Below are 5840 nucleotides of genomic sequence, written 5' to 3'. Positions count from 1 at the left end.
AAGTGACAAAATGGACAAAAATCGGAGGTGGATACACAGTACAGATGTTTTAAAAAGTCGTGAGGACAGTGCCTCACCCGTCAGTTTTCACGGTGGGCAGATGACATGAAGCATTAGCCCGACGTTAGCTACATCGACATAGTTAATTATTTTATATTTTCTGAAGGTGTTGACGGCGGAGAATTACGCAGTTACAAAAGCACAGACGCATACAACTACCTGCACAGTAACAAAATAGGGAAAATACTGTTGAAGAAACACAGCAAGTTTATATTTCTGAAGGCAGCAGTAGAGCCCAGCCACAGCATCAATCAAGCTAAACATACAGCGTGGATAATGCTGAAGGAAAGTGGAGTCGTGGAGACAGGCGGCTGCTCGTGCATTGCCGGGTTAGGGAAGTCATGCAGTCATGCAGCCGCTATTACGTGGAAGATATTCATAAACCCAAATATTTATTTTAGTGTCAAAGCCAGTCTCTGTTCCTCCTTCCTCAGCATGGCATTTAGGGCGCAGGGCATGGACATGTTTGTCGAAGTTGTTAATGTTCTACACAAGACGTTTCTGAAATAACCTTTAATTTTTATGAATTGTTGTGGCAACCAACAACGGCACATGTTGTGCCTGAGCTCATTTTAAAAACAATTTAGCATTTATGACATAACACTAGTTGTTTAGGGCTAGCTTAGTGGCAGCAGTCCGTCATGCAGTTGCAAGGCACCTGGAAGCAGAAAACCGCCAGCGGAAGTAGTTATCTGTCATGGCAGCTCCCATAGGCTGGACTCTAGATCCATTGCGTGCTGTAATGACGTCAGTTAAAAACCCCTCATGGGGAGGCACTCATGTGATTGGCTGTAAAGGAGTGAGACATCTGATTGGCTGCAGACAACCCACTTGTAGAAAAAACGCATTTGTGAATTGGAGTTGCGCTAGATGAGTCTCAAAAATCCGAACACAAATGCAGGGAGGTTTACAAATTAAAAGCATTGAGACAAATGCGCGTTTGACAATTCATATATCAATGTAACAACTTCCAAATATGTATTTGATGAAAATTGCAAATAACTGACGATTTGTACATTTGTGACTTATGTGTTTACAAATCTTATTTTTTATATGTGATTCTTTTTTTTAGTTATATATGGATTGAAGCATATTTGTGTGTGCATTGAAAATGCATTTGTGTATCGAGTCATATATATATGTTACATGCCAACTGTCGCGTTATGTTATATATATATATATATAGATATATATATATATATATACACATATGTATATATATATATATATATATATATATATATATATATATATATATATATATATATATATATATATATATAACATAACGCGACAGTTGGCATGTAACAGGATCAAACACGCCACCCGGTCTCTAAAATCTCATGTTTGGTCTCCTCTGAAACTAGAGACTCTACCCTCTCCATTGATACCAAGCATAGCTTAGCCTGAGTTAACCAGCTAACGTTAGCCCCCAAACAAAAACACAACTAACAGCCACTGCATGCCTTGCTATGAGCTCCCTTTGTATACATCGACACCATGTTGACAATGTAAACAGAGACAGTACCCTGGGTAGCTCTGCTGCTATCTACTGGTGTGCTACTGCAGTCTTACAGCCTTCCCAAGATGACCTTTGGATGCTCATGGCCCATTATACTTGGCTTAGCACTCCATTTGAGGCCAAAATTATACAATTTAGTTGTTTTTATTGATTTTAAACTGTTCACAATGGTGGAATCTGATGATAAACATGCGTAATAAAATAATAATAATACAAATGAAATAAATAATCAGTAGCCAGATTCCGTTTCAAGAGGTAAAAACAATTCGGAACTGGGCCAAAAGAAGAATCTTCCTGGTAAACTAAATCCTTGTAGAATCAATGTACTTTTTTTTTATTAATTAAAATTAAAATTAATTCCCATTATACTTCGCTACAGTAAGAGTCAAGGAGTTGCTGAATTAATTCAATAGTATCAGCGCACGAAATCATTGCTATCGTGGTGTTATCCACTGTCTAATTTAATATACATTTTAGTCTGGGATAAAAATATAAATTCCCCCCTTTGTTTAGCACAGTTTACTCAGGCAAAGTGACATTGACAATGTTACTTACACTATGAATATATTCTCCGAAGTCTTACCTAGCCATAGAGACCAAGACCATGCATGTTGAACTTATAACTGTGGAGCTATTCTTTCTTTATTCATATCAACAGGCAAACAAAAACCTATAAAACCCTCTGGAGCCTAAGAGTGGGTCACCAAATGGAAATATTTTCAGCAAGTCAAGCTCTTGCATATGGGAGATTAGTCAGTGAAATACTATAGAGGGTTTATTTTACCCCCTCTCCCTCAGACTACAACATGCCATGTCTCTGCATACCCACCCAATATCTGTAACTCTGTAGTTCCCTAGGCTTCTCCTGTGGATACAGCTCTTTCTGAACAGCAAGCCACTTGATATGAACAGCAGAGCCAGATACAAATCTATAAAATGTTCTGTAGAGGTGCAAAACAGTCACTAGCTTCAGAGACTGACTTCACCACATCAACGAGAACAAAGTTCAAGCAGTGTGCATTATAGTGCACATAAAATGCAAATCTTGCATTGCTCTTAATGCGTGCGAAAGCACCAGAATGCTTCCCACTCATTACGGATGCACCATCAAAGCCCTGCCTTCCAAGATTATTTTTGTAGTCCAGACCATGCTTCTCTAGACACTTCACTATCATTTTAGTCAGACCCTCTGCATCCAGGCTTTCCGCTGACTGGAGGTACAGGAAGCTTTCATGGATGGCACTGCTGTAATAGTAACACACAACTAAGGATATCTGCCTTTAATTACATCAGCCAACACACTCAGCACTTTCAACCGACAGTTTGGTTGTTGGTATACTTGGCATTGTCACATGCATCTAGTCTTCTCTCAATAAAGGGGTCATGCTTTGCATTTTGATCCAAAATGGCCAGAAAATTGCCCTTTTAGTCCCAGTCATCAGATTCTAGAGGACCCCTCTGTGCAGAAGTTGTAGTTAATAGTAGCACCTAAATTTTTTTTTATGCAACTTTGATCTTCCTAAACTTTCTTTTTTCTACCTTCATTTAAGGCGTCCAATATTGATTTGTTACTCTCAGTGCCCCTTTTGTATTACCTCCAGGCACACTGACTTCTGACTTTTGAGGAAGATTAAACCCGGCATCTTTAAACAAGCCTTTTTTCCAGTTGGAAATCCCTGACTCGGATGTGAAGGTCAATTCCAGCGTACTAGTGAGGGAAAAATGTCTGCAGGCGAAACAGTAACAGGCATCTTGACTTAGAGAGTACTCCAGCCATGGATTGTCCCTATACTAAGAACTGTTGAATGCCCTCTTCCTTGTTCCATGTTGAGTTTATTTTTAGACATGGCTAAACAGGACCCTCTTCTCTGGATATTGAGATATCTAGAATACATATCAAGGACTTATGGACACACATCTCAAGGGATTAAATACTTCAATACTCCAATACAAGATTAAGTACTGTGGCTAACAGTGGCTAACTAGGTTTATGTGTAGACCATCTGCACAACAGTCATTTTGACATGAAAAGCATCTGTTCAATTTAAGTGAAGCTGAATCTGGACTATTGCCATTAGTAACACCTGTGTTTGCAATAATATATCATGTCAGAACAGCTGCTGTTAAAAAGGTTCAGAGATAGGTAAGTATGGGCCTACCACTTGGTCCTTTAGGTGCACAATATGTGGTGCTCAGTGTGGATGTTGGGGGTTCGTTGGGAAATCCATCTAGCAGCTCTGGCACACTGTCTCCCCCCTTGGAGGCAGACGTATGTGTGTCACTCTCAACAGTTGATGAAACTGCATTGTAATAAATACAGATACAGTCAAAATGAATAAAACAGCAATAAAATAACATCACACACAAAAACATCTATTGTTACAAGCTGAGTCAGCATTCAAAATTAGGCTATGTCCAAAATCACGTTTTGTTACAGCAGGAGGCTACTTTTCAATGTCTGAATTGGGAATCAATCCACTGTCTTTGTAAACTCTGACCTGGTTGTGGTAGATTGGGTCCTTGTGTTTGACCACGCTGACTGGTAGCTGCAAGTTCATGGTTGCCAGGGCTGCTGACATTGGGTCTGTCTGGGACTGATCTAGGCCTGATTTGTGCTTCTTTAAAAAAAAATTAAAAATCTCTCTTCCTCTTCATTGTTATCTGTCCCTATACAAAATAAGACAGCTTGGTTACACCTCAAGATTGTGTTGTAGCTTCGTTCAAAATCAACTACCAGCCTAGCTACTATTCACCTTATTCCTGACTTAACGGGTTTACTCATGGTACATAGCGGTAGTTGGTTTTGCTCTTCTGCTTGAACTATATGAACTCTGTATTTACGCTACGGTAGCTGCCATGCTCGCTCTAAAAGGCAGCTTTTAATATAAAGAAAGCGACAAAATGACATAAATCAGAGGTGGAAACATAGTGTGGATGTTTTAAAAAGTCGTGAGGACAGTTCTGTAATAGTGCCTCACCCGTCAGTTCTCACTGAGTGGGTAGATGACATAAAGCAATGGCCCAACGTTAGCTACATCGACATAGTTAATTATTTTGTATTTTCTGAAGGTGTTCATGGCGAAGAATTACGGAATTACAAAAGCACTGAAGCATACAACTACCTGCACAGTAACAAAATAGGGAAAGTACTGTTGAAAAAAACACAACAAGTTTATATTTCTGAAGGCAGCAGTAGAGCCCAGCCAAAGCATCAATCAAGCCAGACATACAGTGTGGATAATGCTGAAGGAAAGTGGAGTCTGGAGACAGGCGGCTGCTCGCGCATTGCTGGGTAAGTGAAGTCATGTCGTCTTGGAGCAGCTACTCTGTGGAAGGTATTCATAAACCCAAATATCTCTGTTCTGCTGTTTTAACATTGGAACAATTATATATATTTAAAGACATTAAGTAATTGTTCTTGTATTGCCGAAAAGTATATATGCTTATGTCTATGCTTTATAGTAATGTCAATAATAAGTGGAGAAATGAAGAAGATACTAATTGATGTCATTATTGCAGGTGCAGAATGCCGTGGTCAGTGGACAGGGCTTGCATGTACAGATGAACAGCACAGGTGGAATTCAGGGATATCAAAGAACCTTGAGCCTAAACGTCTGATTCAGATTAACTTCAGGCACCACAAGGCAGAACAGCAATACAACGTGAACTGTAGGCTAGTGACTGAATAACTGCCAAATGCACCACATCATCTGTCACACAAAGACTTCAGAGACGGTGTGGACAAAGCCCCCATTCAACCACTTTTTTGTCCTCAAGAACAGCTTACTATAAAAGTGTTATAATGCCTCACTATCAGCAAAACAACCTAGCAGGAGAACCAGTGCCATTGATGACAAGATTTTTCAGCCACACCAGACACACAGTGATGATCTCAGCTGTGACTCATGCAAGACATTCTACCAGACATACGTTGAAGTTGGTGATGCACAAGCAGCTCAATTAGAATTAGAGAGCAGAGTGCGTCTGATTTGTGGCACAATTGTAAGAAAATCAGACTAACTGCCAGCTCTGCAAAAAAGGTTCCCGTACATGCAGCAACAAAAAGTGACAAATTTCTATGTGAGCACATACACCCCTCCTTTCGTGGCAACTATATGACCAACTATTGTAAAGAAAATGAGGTTAGGGCCTGCCTTCAACTGAAAGAACAGGGCATGCAAATTACTCACAAGGGCACTGTTGTAAGTGTCCAAGAACCATGGCTCTCTGCCAGTCACGATGGGGTCATCAACTTGTG

The sequence above is a fragment of the Sparus aurata genome, chromosome 4, assembly GCF_900880675.1.
Source record: "Sparus aurata chromosome 4, fSpaAur1.1, whole genome shotgun sequence".
Taxonomy (NCBI): Eukaryota; Metazoa; Chordata; class Actinopteri; order Spariformes; family Sparidae; genus Sparus; species Sparus aurata.
Note: the sequence above shows the minus strand (reverse complement) of the source record.